Source organism: Amblyomma maculatum, chromosome 1, assembly GCF_055883805.1.
Source record: "Amblyomma maculatum isolate TAMU_Amacu chromosome 1, ASM5588380v1, whole genome shotgun sequence".
Lineage (NCBI taxonomy): Eukaryota > Metazoa > Arthropoda > Arachnida > Ixodida > Ixodidae > Amblyomma > Amblyomma maculatum.
Genome location: NC_139344.1, coordinates 75,507,474 through 75,523,439, shown reverse-complemented (window position 1 = coordinate 75,523,439; position 15,966 = coordinate 75,507,474). Strand labels below are relative to the sequence as shown.

At 45.5% G+C, this 15,966-nt stretch overlaps 1 long non-coding RNA gene and 1 pseudogene across 2 annotated transcripts in view; one reads left to right on the top strand and one right to left on the bottom strand.

The window, feature by feature from the left end:
* The window catches only part of LOC146202832 (uncharacterized), a 66,667-nt gene extending 58,030 nt beyond the window's left edge, over positions 1–8,637 (bottom strand). The window contains exon 1 of the long non-coding RNA XR_014703772.1: positions 8,029–8,637. This is a non-coding gene — a long non-coding RNA (uncharacterized LOC146202832). The remainder of the gene's footprint in view (positions 1–8,028) is intronic.
* Positions 277–2,620, top strand: LOC146202833 (uncharacterized; annotated as a pseudogene). Its single transcript, XR_014703773.1, has 5 exons — positions 277–452; positions 751–1,030; positions 1,936–2,110; positions 2,170–2,258; positions 2,328–2,620. The product of XR_014703773.1 is annotated as an uncharacterized LOC146202833 (transcript).
* Positions 8,638–15,966: the final 7,329 nt, after the last annotated feature.

Sequence of the window (15,966 nt, the reverse complement as noted above, 5' to 3'; positions counted from 1 at the left end):
TGTGTGTGTGTGTGTGTGTGTGTGTGTGTGTGTGTGTGTGTGTGTGTGTGTGTGTGTGTGTGTGTGTGTGTGTGGTTTTTTTTATTAATAGCTGGGACACCAATCTGAGGTCTCTTTGATTTGGCTGCACCACCTGCACTAGTTCAATGGTGCAGCACCGTCGTCCTCGTTTTTGCAGTGACGCGCGCGCCCTCTGCACTCTTCTCCTCGTTTTGTCAAGGTGCAAGCCTAGTTCCGCACGAGTTCTCGGACACCTTGCACTTGTACTATCTTGTACGGAAGGTAGTGCTGAGATTAGTGCAGCATGGCTGGCGTGACGCGCGTTCCACCCAGCGCGGAGCAGACGACGCTCCACGTTCATGTTAACGGCATGAGAAAAGAAGTTCGCCTGCTTTTTGGACCCGACGGGTCAGCCATGACCGATGAAGATGGGTACATTTACGAAGCAATAGGTAAGTAATGCTGCATGATGGCGTTAAGCACGTGGCTGGCGAATTTATTGATTGGAATGGCAGATAGAGGTTGGCCTGCTACTCTGCACTAGGGAAGGGGAACGTTCAGGAGAAGATAATCATGATAGGTGACGATGTGGGGAGAAGACATACAAATAGACACACGCATGGCAACTTGCATGACAAGCGCGAGTCTAGTCCCGTCCTTTGTTAGTCGCGGCCGCAAGTAGCCGTGGGTGCTTTATAGCATCGCGCTATGCTGTGCAAATATTTTAAGTAACCGTCTTTGCCTCTGCAGACGGTCAGCGTGTGTCGGTGCGGTTCGAGGCCCCTCGGCAAGCCGTGCCCCCTCCTACCCCTCCGGTACCATCGCCGCCGCCGGCTCCCGCCAACGTCGATGATGCAGCTGGCGATACAGGCAGTGCAGACGGTGCAGACTTTTATGCCATCCCTGACCTGGAAGAGGCACCAGCTTCTGTAGACGAAGCAGCAGAGCTCTGGAGTGCCCGGAAGACTAAATTTTTTATTTCGAAGTATTCCGAAATGAAAGATTTAGTGGGCAAAACAAGAGTACTCCAGTACGTTGTCTTTGTCTCTGAAGTGTTGTGCGTCATGTCTTGACATATTTTATGTATTTTAAGGGTTTTTTTTTTTTTTTACTGCAGCACGCTGTAATACGAACAGGTATTATTTACTTGAACATATGCATTCACACCTTAGCTGCCATGCATCTGAAGCAAACTGTATGGGCCTAAATCTGATGTAATATTCAGTATAAGTGTACACTGCAAGGGATTCTTTGGAACAATACTGGAACTATATATATATATATATATATATATATATATATATATATATATATATATATATATATATATATAGAATCCTTCGCAGTGTGCACTATACTGAGCATTACCTCAGATTTAAGCCCATACAGTTTGCTTCAAATGCATGGTAGGTAAGGTGTGAATGCATGCTCTAGTAAATAATACCTGTGTCTGTTACAGTGTACTATATACATATAAATATATTGTCTTTGTGGTTTATAGTTCCAGTAATGTTTCGAAGCATCCCTCGCAGTGTGCACTATACTGAACATTACCTGATTTAAACAGTTTGCTTCAAATGCATGGTAGGTAAGGTGTGAATGCATGCTCTAGTAAATAATACCTGTGTGTATTACAGTGTACTATATACATATAAATATATTGTCTTTGTGGTTTATAGTTCCAGTAATGTTTCAAAGAATCCCTCGCAGTGTACACTTATTATTACATCAGATTTAAGCCCATACACTTTGCTTCAAATGCATGGCTACTAAGGTGTGAATGCATGTTCTAATAAATAATACCTATTTGTATTAGTGTGCTGTAATAAAAAAGCAGCTTTGCAATGGCTGCATGCAAGGTATTTCAGGTGCTGTTCTGGAAAAAAAAAGTAATTACATGACACACATAATGTTGCTATTGTCTATTTTGTTTAGCACAAGAAAGCTGCTGTGGCAGAAGCTTACAGAGCTCATAAATACAGAGTTCCAATGTTCGCTAACGCCAATTCAAGTTGAAAACAAATGGAAGTCTCTGGACCGGGCATATAAAAAAACAAAAAAAAAAAAACGACTCTTCCGGGCGCCATCGGGCAACCTGCGAGCATGAAGGGTAAGTTGCTGTTGTTCCTGGAGCTGTGCAGTGGTACTGATCAATTGTGTATCACGCAGAGAACTCGCTGCAGTCCTCGAGAAAGAGCACAGTGTGAACCCGAGGTTGCTCCTCGAACCCGGGTAATTCTGCCCAGTGGAAGTGCAGAGTAAGTGAAAATTACTCATTTTCTACAAAACGTTAACTGATGTGGCCCCTTTATGTGCATGCTTTATAGGACAAGCACTGCAGAAGCACCTTCTGAAAAAGAAAATGTGCCAGTACAAATGGAGAATGATGGCACACCAAAACGCAAACGGCGCAGCAAGTCGCAACTGACACCTCTCTTGGATGCTCTGCGACAACTGCAGCAAAAAAAGGACCAGCGAGAAGAGACTAGAAAGGAAGAATTTAAAGCGAGGGAGAAGTGGGAGCAAGCCAAGCAGGAGAGGCACAATCATCGGATGGAGCGGTTTGACCGCCTCATGGATATCCTCGAAAAACAGGGAAACAAATAAAACTATTTTATAAGCACAGCACATTGCATTTATTTTCAATGAAACCATGACTTCTGTGTGGAATACTACAGTGTGCATTCACAGGGCCAAGGTATGCTTCTAACACTGCTCCTTGGCGATAAATTCTCGCAGGCTCTGGCTGTAACCTGGAGCATTGCTGTCAAAAGCACCTTCACTGTCGTCGTTACCCACATCTTCTTCTTGTGGCAAAGACGTCAAGTCGGGCAGGAAGTCTCGTTCATCATTACACAGGTTGTGCAGCACGCACGCACCCATAACTATGTAGCAGCACTGTGGAACACGTTTTGCATCAACAAGGTACAGCCGCCTGAAGCGCTGTTTGAGCAGTCCAAAAGTGTTTTCAATCGCCACTCTTTGCTGACTGTGTCTCTTGTTAAAGTTCTTTTTCCAAGCAGGAAAAGTGCTTTCGTTATCCCTGAACGGGGTCATGAGCCATGGCATCAAGGGGTACGCACTGTCCCCGAGTATGTAATTGTCCTCGCAATCCAAAGCTCCACGTGTGAAGAATGGGCTCTCTCTCAAGACGCGGGCGTCGTGCACCGATCCGGGAAATCCGATGAATACGTTTAGGAACTTGTTCCTGTCATCGCAAATTCCTTGCAGAATGATTGACGGCCACTTTTTTCTGTTGAAGTAGGACTGTGCCGATTCACTTGGGGTAAGTATCTGTATATGCGACCCGTCTATGCATCCGATAGCATTCCTTGGGCCCTTGCCACCGCTCTTCGCGAGGAAACCAGCCTTGATACGAGTCATTTCTGCGTTACTAGGCCAGCATATGACCTCTCCGCTAATCGCATGCAGAAAGTAGATTACTCGAGTCACACAAGCATGCACCGACGATTCGGCGACATCAAACTTGTCTCCAATAGCGTACATAGAGATCTGCGAGCCGATGTACGCTAGTGCAATTAAGCATGCCTTTTCGGCAGATATCTGACAACGCCCTTGAACCGCTTTTGGATGGAAGGTTGAAGCTTTGAATCTGCTACTCAGCCAGTCAAATGTCTCTCTAGACAGTCTGAACAATCTCTTATGGTGAATTCCAATCGCAGAACTGGAGCAGCGCGCACGCTCCATGACAGAACGCCTCAATCCGGCGGAGAGCACGCTCCCAGACTCTGCGTTTCGAATACTCTTGCTCCGGCCGGAGCAAGTAGGTGGCGCTCGCGAGCAAACGGAGAAAGTACCCATCATTCCTTGCACTTGCCCGCGCTTTTCGTGCGCTCGCGTCGTCTGCTTTGCAAGCCTGCAGCCTTTCTTCCCTTTGATATGGAGGTTACACCAGCCGTTTACGCAATTATATCCTCCTTGCTCGAAGAGCCGAGCGCGGACACACACGGTAAGACTCCTTCAGCACTTTCTTTAATATGAAAGAAAACTTCGGTTCACGTACGGAATGTTTGCAGTCTTCCAGAGCCGAGCTGTAACGTGCGCGGCTTTGAGTTTACACGGACGATGGACATATAAATAGTTCCAGGCATAATTTTTACATGCCGTCAGTCAGTTAAGGTCACCTGCACAAGGAAGTTTTACAACTTCCTCGTTAATTACAGTCACTTTGTATATTTCAGATGTAAGCAGTGCTGGCTCCAGTGGGTCGAGCGACCAAAGAAAAGAGCTAGCCACTCAAGGTAAGTTTGATTGGTAAAAATATGCCATTAAGTTAAGCCACACCGTTGTTCTGTATGCGCGCAATATACGTAAATTGTGCAACGTTTACAGGAGCAGCTGCAGAAAGTGCGAAAGGCAGCAACCGCGGTGAGTATATCTTTATATGTACGTTATTTATATACGTATATGACACAGGTAAACGGCAACAAAGCTCTTTCCGATTACCAGCGCTCTTTCTCTATTTCCTTCTTTTTTTGTGTTGCCTTTGAATCGTTTTCTATGAGCTTGTAATTAATCCACTCTCGTTCTTACCGTAAAATATCTGGGCGGGCGAAAGCCGTCCACTCCGCCGAGTTTGCCAGGGGGCAGAGAGAATAGCGTAGGCGACAGGAGGGGACGCGTCCCATTCTTCGTATCTGCTTCTTGAGGGAAGCATTGCCAGCTTGCAGGGTGCGAGGTCGTTGAGAAGGGGAGCATCGCGAGTCGCATTCTTGAGGAAACCGCAAACTGACAGGGGCGCGGAGAGAGTGCCCTTCGGACGAGGGCACGTACTCCTCACACTCCCTGCTTGGGCTTGGTATGGGCGCCCACATTTTATGTTTTTCGCTTTCCCTCTTGGGGACCATCTCCTACTTTGCAATGTCTTCCGGGAACTTTTCGACTAAGTGCCGCAATTCGACGTATTTTCATGCACGCATTCTTTTTTTCTTCTTTTTTTTTTCTATAGGTTGCGAGTGGACAACCGGCGAAACAAAATTACTACTAGATTACTATGAGCAATATTTTCCGCACATTGGCCCAATGAAAAAATTCAAAAATAAAAAGGCAATGTTTGCTCACATCGCTGTCAAACTGACGGAAACTCTGGGCATCATTCGAACAGGCGAGCAGTGTTGCAGTCGCTATAAGACTGTGCTGAAAAGAAAAACTGTGACGAGTAAAAACAACAGAAAGTCAGGAAACTCGCCTCCCAACGTCCCCTATGAAGATGAGCTCGCCAAAATCCGCTCAATGGATGATAGCTTGGACCCAGAAGAATTGAGGGATAGCCACGGTATTATATATAAAAAGCAAAAACTGCAGATTTCACGCGAAGACGAGCAAGAAATTGAAGAGATCGAAGCCACTCAAGGAGCCTCTGACAATCAGCTGGTAGAGCATTCATATTCGGCAAATCAGGAACAAGACAAAAAGACGACTCCACCAAGAGTCAATAGTGCACGGATGGTGGAAATCAAAACATTTTTTGAACACATGGACGTGTTGCTTGAAAAGAAGGAAAAGAAAAGAACAGAGAGGGAAAAAGAAAAACAACGACAGCGGGAAGAGCAACAAGCTTACAAGGAGGAGCTGCGCAAAGAAAAAGCTGAGCGACACAAGGAAAAGATGGCCCTCTTGAAACGCGTGTTCGGAGTTGATGATGGACTATAATGATGCATATGTCACGAAGGAAAATAAATGTTCTTATTTTTTTTTTCTGAAAAAGGAGAGCACTTGTTTCAATGCATGTTGTGGTTTTTGCCTTTGTAAAAATGCATGAATTCGAACATGGTTATATGAATTAATGTCATTTAATTGACAATAACTACATGGCGCGGCGCTAAGTACACGCGTCGCGGGGTACGGTAAAAACATTTGTGCATGAAAGGTTAGGACGTCGATCCTGTTTCCATGCAGCACATCACTTCCTGCCTCTCATTATTTCAGTGAAAACTTTCTCGCGCTTGAGTTCCCCAAGCTTGCGCAAGGCATGCTCTTCAGATGTTTCCTCTTCGCTGTTGGCATCCTCTGCTGGGCGCATCCACTGCAGATCTGCCGGCGGCTCTTCTAGCTCATCCGGCAGTATGTCTCCCGAGTCAATGCACAGGTTATGGAGGATACAACATGCCATAATGAATTTGTTCAGCCAGCCAACAGTACGAAGCTCCAGGTAAATTAATTGTCGGAATCGTTTTTTGAGCAGCCCAAAGGCGTTTTCAATTAGCACCCTTGTAGCGGAAAATTTTGCGTTGAAATCCCTTTGATTTTTTGATAGTACCCCATAATCTCGGAATGGTGTCAGCAAGTACTCACGTACAGGGTATGCTGCATCCCCCAGAACATGATACTTTCCCTCTTGACATATTACCGGGAGCCTTTTAAGGAGCGATGATCTCCTGAACACTTTAGAGTCATGTATTTTGCTCGAGCAACCGACACAAGCGTCCACAAACCGCCGCTTGTTGTCGCACACCGCCTGCAGCGTCAGTGACAGGTAATGATGCCTGTTACAATACGTTGCCGCCACTTTGTTGCTGGGACACTGTATTTCGATGTACGACCCATCGAGACATCCGACCACGCCGGGCATTCCGGAAACCTGTATATGGGAAAAGGAAATAACACAGCACGTGACATTTTTCACATTGAAGTCAAAAGCACGCAATGTGCATTACAAAACGGGATACATATGGATGACTGTTCATGGCAAAAAAAAAATTATCTATAGCGAATACATATAATGCCAATTGCGAAAACGAAAGCATATCATTGTAAAGAATTAGCATTACCGACCTTCTCGAAGTCTTGCGACAGTTTCTTGAGGTCAACAGGGAAAGTTATAACAGTTGGCCCCAAGGATAGTATGTAGTCCGCCACTCTAATCAACATTCTGTGAATTGAACTTTCCGCGACGTCAAAAAGTGTTGCAACTTCCCTCATCGACGTTTTGTTTGCTGCATACCTGTGCAATAATATAAATAAAGAAAATGCTTCATTGATAACAAAGGAATATAGAAAAACGCAACACACAAACACAACAAGATAGAACCGTGCTGTAGTGATATATATACTATAAATACTACTATATACTATAAGTACTACTATAAATACTATATACTCTATACTATAAATAAATACCCCGTTAGTTTCATTTCATTCGTTGTTGAAATGTGCAGCGGGTACACGCAGAAAAAAAAAACGATTGAGAAAACACAACGGGAACAACCTACCATATGAAGCAGAGAATGTGCACTTCACATGATATGGCTGGGATGCCGCCCTGGTTGTTTGATGGGCAGCTGTCGGAAGCGGCAAAACCGTCGACCAGCCAGTGAACAACAGCTCGCGGCAACCTGAAGTGCCTTCGGAACTGTAATATCACACGCAGAAATGATGCAATTATGCATGCCATTTTTTTAAATCTGCGCGGCATCATACTGCGGCATTTGGCTTACCTCTTCTTCTGTGTAGTTGTGGACCACTCCTTCGACAAATCCTACAACTTTAGGTCGTCGTTCCGGTATGCGAAACAAGTTCTGAAAAGTAAACTTGCAGGTGACCATGTCACAGTCGCTGTCCGAGCTTGACTCTTCGATAGATGAGTCGGAACTGCTGCTCTCCGACTCGCTGTCCTGGAGCAAAGCGAGCGCAAGAGCGCGACGCGAATCACCATCCATGGCAGCGGCAAATACTGATCGTCTGCTATGGAGCGGCGCGTTGCAGAGAAGCCAACGCGGCGAGCCACCGGAAATGGATGCGCTAGCTAGCGCAAGCGTCGCTCGGAAAGACACGTCACGCAAACTTCCGGTCGGTTCCCCCGATTTCGGCGGAGCAGTTTTGACTGCTCCGCGGAGCGACCCTTGCTCGGCAATTGCTCCCGTTCTGCGTTTGGAAGACGCGATCCGTGTTCCGGATCTGCGTTTGGAAGACAATTGCTCCGAAAGGAGCAGAAAACGTTGCTCTGGAAGTGCTCCTGCTCTGCGATTGGAATTCACCATTAAATTCGTACTCGTGGTACCTCCTTACCACGTTCTCATATCCAGGAATACGATTGGCATTTTCACGCACCAGTGCGCAGGCGAGCAAGATGCACACGTCGTCCAGTTCTTCCTCTGAGTCACTGAAATCGAAGTCATCGTCACTTTCAGAGTCCAACCGCTCCATTGCAGCTTCGTAGAGTGCCATCGCACGGTCGTGTAGCGGCAGAACACTCAATGGGCGCGCCGACTCGCCGAGCTAGGCGGCTGCTAGGCCTGCACTTGCATCCTCGTTTTGCCAGTCGTCGGTGCGCGCTAGTGTCCGGGCTGTATCTGCACTAGCTGAACTGGCGCTACATGTCACATGACCACTTGGCACCGCTACAGCACTTTTCAGAACTAGTGCAGCCAGTGCAAGCCAAATCGAAGAGACCTCTGGTGTCCACCCGTTACAAAGGGACTAGCTAACACTATCATCATCATCATCATCATATGTGGCTGTGTTATTCCACTATTACTTGCTTTTTGCACACTTTGTAGTTTGTAATTGTTACCGGTTGAATAAAGGAACGAAAGCCCGAACCTTTAAGTTATATTCGCCAAAAAAAAAAAACAAGCCATGGAGCATTTCAATCATGCTTAAAATATTTCATGAAGAGCTCGCATGGTAGAAGAACAAATGGTAGCGTAACTCCCATAGAAGCCTGCGTGTCGACTCTGAGCGAGGCTTTAGTTTCCCAGCGCCCTCTGCGAACTGTGAGGCACAACAAACACGTGACGTTGCTTGTGACGTCACAGGGACGTACTTTTGGCGGGGAATTTGATTGTCTTTTCACTTATGAACAAAAAACAAGGCCAACAACGACAGAGGCTGAACGGTGCTCGGATAAGGCAGAAAAATGGACACCGTAACTGTTCAGCCAACTTTACTTGACATGGATTTCTACTGTCAAGTTTTACGTTAACTGAAATGTTACGGCATCTTTAACCACCTTATCATAGCATCGTTCTGCCTCCGTCGTCGTTAGCCTAGTCTTTCGTCGCGCGTCATGTAAACGCATTCTGGGGCTTATTTCTTCGGGCACGTTTGCGAACAAGGGCCTTCAAGTGAATTCGGCAAGCATATGGATAGAACCACATGGCTTGAGGCATTTCACTAAGGGCATAAATGAGTGAAGCTGTGCTGCATAGAAAGCCAGGCTTTATTAATTCACGATTACTTACATAGACGCCTAACGACAATGCAAATCTTTAAGTGTAGGAAAGCGACCACCGCTCATTCGTCACGGTCTTCATGAAATCCTCGTGATAACAAAATGGCCTGAGCGTAGGTCTCCAAACGAGACGCGGTGAGATTATAAAAGGGTAAAAGATCTTGCTAACAAAGTACTTATCAGCGTCAAAGAACAACAAAAACAAACGAACGGAATAACGCTAGCGCTAGAACGCCAACCTGTAAGAGCTTAGGTAAGCAATTCAAATTGGGATTGCTAGTATTTAGGAGTTATTGCGTCTGAGAAGTGAAAATATCTACGATATAGCTTCGCTCCAATAAATCTCGCCCTGTTCATGATTCCCATATTTTACTCGCGCTTCATTTGCCACTGAAAGGAGTCAATGTGAGGTTACAAATTTACAACTTAAGCATTTAACATATTCATGAGAAAGATCCCATTGACAATAGGAACATCACTGTAATAACAGCTAAAGCACGTTCAGCGAACGTTGGTGCGGTAATACGATGCAGTAAGCAAAACACGCAGCAAAGGGAGCGGAACGGAAGGCTTTGAGCAATGCGACACGCGTCTTGGGGGCAATAAAATCTCACCTTCACCGCTCAATTAAAACATCCAGCGATACGCCGCTCATGCAGACAAGCCACCATTTTTGCGACGTGCCTGGGAGGCCGAACCGAGCCGCCGAGCTGTGACGCAGCATTGTCCCATCGTCCGGAAATGCGCACATGCAGCGGCAATCAGTTTCTCATCGAGCACACACAGTCTTCGCCTTGGTGTAAAGCTCTACCACAACCAGCAGAATCAAATACTGACTGTTTGGTACAGATAACCCACTCTGTACGCAGCACGCAACGATGAACGTTGAACCGGGGCCGATGACGCACCCATCCGCGGATGAAAAAAGCTTTGGTCTGAGCCATATCTGAGCTTTGGGCAACTACGCAGCGGATAATAAGTGGCCGAGAGAGGCCGTTAGAAACAAGTTAAAATATTATTATAAAGGTGACACGTTTTTTTCTTACGCAAGAAACAAAAACTGCATTCATTCCTGAGCGCGAATATTATGTTTACTTTCTAGTTCTTTGGAGTTCTGGCAGATCTTATTTTCTGTGCGCTAGTAATTTGCCTCACAGTTCGCAGGAGCCCTCATCATCGAGTTGATGCCGCTGGCAGTAGGCAGCTGCACGCGTTTTCTTCCAAGTTGCGCGACCAGTTGTACATTGACCTTGGAGCTCGCGCGCTTCAAGTGACCACGAAAAAATTAGCTGAAATCATCCTGACAGCATGGCAGAAGAACAAATGGTAGCGTAACTCCCATAGAAGCCTGCGTGTCGACTCTGAGCGAGGCTTTAGTTTCCCAGCGCCCCCTGCGAACTGTGAGGCACAACAAACACGTGACGTTGCTTGTGACGTCACAGGGACGTACTTTTGGCGGGGAATTTGATCGCCTTTCTACTTATGAACGAAAAACAAGGCCAACAACGACGGAGGCAGAACGATGCTCGGATAAGGCAGAAAAATGGACACCGTAACTGTTCAGCCAACTTGACATGGATTTCTACAGTCAAGTTTTACGTTAACTGAAATGTTACGGCATCTTTAACCACCTTATCATAGCATCGTTCTGCCTCCGTCGTCGTTAGCCTAGTCTTTCGTCGCGCGTCATGTAAACGCATTCTGGGGCTTATTTCTTCGGGCACGTTTGTGAACAAGGGCCTTCAAGTGAATTCGGCAAGCACATGGATAGAATCACATGGCTTGAGGCATTTCACTAAGGGCATAAATGAGTGAAGCTGTGCTGCATAGAAAGCCAGGCTTTATTAATTCACGATTACTTACATAGACGCTTCACGACAATGAAATAGGAAAGCGACCACCGCTCATTCGTCACGGTCTTCATGAAATCCTCGTGATAACAAAATTTCCTGAGCGTAGGTCTCCTAACGAGACGCGGTGAGATTATAAAAGGGTAAAAAATCTTGCTAACAAAATACATATCAGTGTCAAAGAACAACAAAAACAAACGAACGGAATAACTAACGCTAGCGCTAGAACCCCAACCTGTAAGAGCTTAGGTAAGCAATTCAAATTGGGATTGCTAGTATTTAGAAGTTAATGCGTCTGAGAAGTCAAAATATCTACGATATAGCTTTGCTCCAATAAATCTCGCCCTAATCATGATTCCATTATTTTACTCGAGCTTCATTTGCAACTGAGAGGAGTCAATGTGAGGTTACAAATTTACAACTTAAGCATTTAACATGTTCATGAGAAAGATCCCATTGACAATAGGAACATCACTGTAATAACAGCTAAAGCGCGTTCAGCGAACGTTGGTGCGGTAATACGACGCAGTAAGCAAAACACGCAGCAAACGGAGCGGAACGGAAGGCTTTGAGCAATGCGACACGCGTATTGGGGGCAATAAAATCTCACCTTCACCGCTCAATTAAAACATGCAGCGATACGCCGCTCATGCAGACGTGTATCCGTAAAACAAGCCACCACTTTTGCGACGTGCCTGGGAGGCCGAGCCGAGCCGCCGAGCTGTGACGCAGCATTGTCCCATCGTCCGGAAATGCGCACATGCAGCGGCAATCAGTTTCTCATCGAGCACAGACAGTCTTCGCCTTGCTGTAAAGCTCTACCACAACCAGCATAATAAAATACTGACTGTTTGTTACAGATAACCCACTCTGTACGCAGCACGCAACGATGAACGTTGGGGGCCGATGACGCACCCATTTCGCGGATGAAAAAAGCTTTGGTCTGAGCCATATCTGAGCTTTGTGCAACTACGCAGCGGATAATAAGTGGCCGAGAGAGGCCGTTAGAAACAAGTTAAAATATTATTAAAAATGTGACACGTTTTTTCTTACGCAAGGAACAAAAACTGCATTCATTCCTGAGCGAGAATATTATGTTTACTTTCTAATTCTTTGGAGTTCTGGCAGATCTTATTTTCTGTGCGCTAGTAATTTGCCTCACAGTTCGCAGGAGCCCTCATCATCGAGTTGATGCCTCTGGCAGTAGGCAGCTGCACGCGTTTTCTTCCAAGTTGCGCGACCAGTTGTACATTGACCTTGCTGACAGTGCACATTCCTCGAGAGTCGTAGAACAAAACCGATGCTTATCCTCTGACAGCGAGGTGTAAAGTTTTTCCACGCGAAATTTCAGCACAGATAAAAGCTTATTACTTGAACAGTTTAGCATTTACTTTTAGCCATTTTGCAAAAAAAAACGCAGTTTGATCACAAATAACTTTTACACTAAAAGCAGACAGATGATATTTTCAGGAAAAAGCGAGCTATGTACGACCACCAACTGCGCAAAAAATCTCCGCAGCAGAATGCGTATCTTGAAAGTTATTGTATGTATAATTACCTGTTTTATCCACTTTTCACAGGCACGTGGCTAATAAACTATGCGATACACAGTAATAAAAATGCTTAACTTTGTTCATTAACATCTAATCTCAAAACATCTCGAACGATGTTTTCCTAGGTGCAAAAGATTTTGCACAATTTTGCTTTTCCCGAGACAAGTAGAGCTGAAAAGCCGTTTCTTACCTTTGTGTTTTCCTTTACAGCTTAAACATAGTTGCAGCTATTTATAAACAAAAATGCACCATTAGAAAGGAGAGGAAATAAACTTTACAAATATATTAAAGTCACATTTATAACCCCTTCAGGCGCGAATTAAATTTTCTGAAAGGAAAATGTTTCCTTGTGTTATTCATGATCAGTACACCAGACAGAAGTCAAGTGCAAGAAATTACGCCAAAATTTTCATATTTGAGCCCATTTCATTTGCGTCCACGTTTGTGGACATGGCGCCTCAAAGCTCCTACATGAGTGCAAACACTACAACATTTTCTTGTATTCTCTACTAAGTATGAGGAATGAATAAATGTTTTACTCTGAAAATACCTAAGGTACAGAAGAGTAGCCACTTGTTCAAGGCTTATGAAATAGATAAAAACAGTCATTCTGTGACGACAGGCAAAGAAAAATTTCGCATTTGCGGCAGCGAACGTGGCTCTTCGAAGTGCAGCCCTGGCGTCTGCATCGTTGTACGTTTGGTATGCTCATAACCTGGGGCCAGTGGTTGGTGCCATCATAGCGCGTTGTGCTTGTTGGCAATGGCTCTGCATTGTGAGGCTTCTTTTTGATCTCCTGTGGACCTTCATTGCTTGGTCAGCCTCGCTTCTTTGGGGGTGCTTTGTTGCAGGCGACTAAGCTATTAGCCACATCACTCTGAAATGCGAGCAAATCTAATGTGCTTTTTTTCGGCAGTTGCATATTGTTTGAATCTCTGATGTACTCCAACCAACTTTTGCAAAGAGCAAATGAAACTAAATGCGGTATTACTCGCACCGGCCACTTCCTTGTTCTTGTGCGACGTGGGTAGAGGGACATCAAAAAATCCATCTTGTCGACGCCTCCCATGTACTTGTTGTACTCGAGGATGACTTGTGGGCATTCATTGTCGATGTGCGATTTAGAAGACTCGCTCCACCTTCGTACAGTGCCTGCTTCGCCTAAGCCCACGGCGGTTGAAGCCATGTTCACAATATCGTTGTCATGCCAGCGCTCAAGAACAATGTCGCCATTTTCTGAAACCTTCTCATCAGAACTTCCCTTCCTTCCTTCTTTAATTCTTTCTCAGTTTTCATAGAGCCACGTCAATGGGTTCTTACTCGAGTGAGCGCGCGTGCCTCATTTTCTTGTTCCTTGTCCTCGTTTTTCTCGTGCGCACAGAACGGTGTCTCGTAACAATATTTCCGGCACTAAGGCGCGTGGACGCACAATTCTGAGAGCCCACCGAAGCATTCCTTCTTTGCCTACGGTAATGAAATCCAGCATGCCCCTTCTACGTTACCTTACTGGCATATTTCACATGACAAATTCCGTTTTTCACGACCATTTGGAAAGAGAGCACGCGAAAATAAGATCAACTTACTCGCCCCGCCGTAAAACGTGGAGACGTCCATCTTGGCTTCTTGTTTACAAACACATTTCGATGTACCTGCAACAGATGGCGCCACATACTTGACAGGGAGGGGCCAGTTGTTTTGTGCGCCAAATTCAAAAGTTGGAACACGCCTTGCAAGCAAGCTACGACGACATTTGGGTCGCGTCCACATATGTGGACGCAGCGCCTGAAGGGGATAAACTAAACTAGTGAGGCGCAGTGGGCGTATGAATATCGCCAAAAATGTCGTCTCTTCACCGCTGGAGTGGGACCGCCATCTTAAGCCGCGCTCCGACGGCCAAGCGCTTTTCTCACTATTCCAATAGAATTTAAAAAAAAAAAAGAGAGAAAAAAAAAACAAGAAAAAAAAAAGTTGACAGGACACGCAGAAGTGACGTAGCTCTACGTCACTTTTCTGTCACGTGCTTGCGCGTTCAGGGTCTGCAAAAATATCCCCCTCGTAGGCGGGGGTGATGCTACATTCACACCAAATCGGTCTAGGGGCGGGGCCTCCGCTTTTCACGTGATCAGTGACGTCATGTTGTCGGCAAAAAATACATACCATAAAAAAGCGCGCTCCGCGCGTTGCTTTCTGCCGTCGATCTGCGCGCGCGCTTCTCGATCTTCTCTATCCATTCCACTGTTTCCTCGCGACCCTGAGTGACGCTCCTGAACGTCAGGAACTCATTTTGCGACGTTACCTCAGCGACATACATGAGGAGGGAGGCTACTGACATTGATACCTGAAATGCGAAGAAGATTGTAAAAAGTCGGAAAGATCTCGGCTGACAACGTAAAGTATAGCTGCGCGGACTTCACGAGAGTTCGATGAGTCACCTAAAGGTAATTTCCTTTCACAGTGACGGCGCTCTAGCCAGTAATATATGTATACGCATGCAAGCATCACTCGATTTTTCTTGTACCATTTAGCTGCAGCACGACAGCATTAAGGCGAAATGTGCAATGCTGTAATGTGAACTTTATACTGTACATAAGAGCAATAATTTCGCTTTTCGATTGTAGCAAGGATTGCGCAAAATTTATTTGCGTGCGCGCGAAAGAGAGAGAGTGTGTATGTGTGTGTGTGATTCATTTATACAAACCTGATAAATGCGTACCTCTTTACATGTTCCCCATGATTCATCATATGACGGAAAAATTCTTATGGACGTGCCTTTCCGGGTAGAGAAAGAAGTTGTAAAAATCTGCATCCTCGGCGAAGAATACTGGAAGAATGACAACTCGGTATGTGCAAGATTTGACATTGATGATGGTTATACCTAGCTGATTTTTTTTTATTCAACTAGCGTTAGGACTTTAGCCTTTCTGTAACCGCCTGCAACTACATATACAAATCTGCATGCACATGCATATAGATTCAAGAATGATAACAGGGGCCCTATATATATATCTCTCTCTGTGTGTGTGTGTGTGTGTGTGTGTGTGTGTGTGTGTGTGTGTGTGTGTGTGTGTGTGTGTGTGTGTGTGTGTGTGTGTGTGTGTGTGTGTGTGTGTGTGTGTGTGTGTGTGTGTGTGTGTGTGTGTGTGTGTGTGTGTGTGTGTGTGTGTGTGTGTGTGTGTGTGTGTGTGTGTGTGTGTGTGTGTGTGTGTGTGTGTGTGTGTGTGTGTGCGTGCGTGCGTGCGTGCGCGCGCGTGCGCGCGCGCACGTATGCATATGCACTCAGTATTTCGGAAGTACTCAGTATTTCTTTGTTGAAGCGCGCGGGGAGAAAATATTAGAAATGGTGTTGACGGCAGCTTAATGATAATTGAAT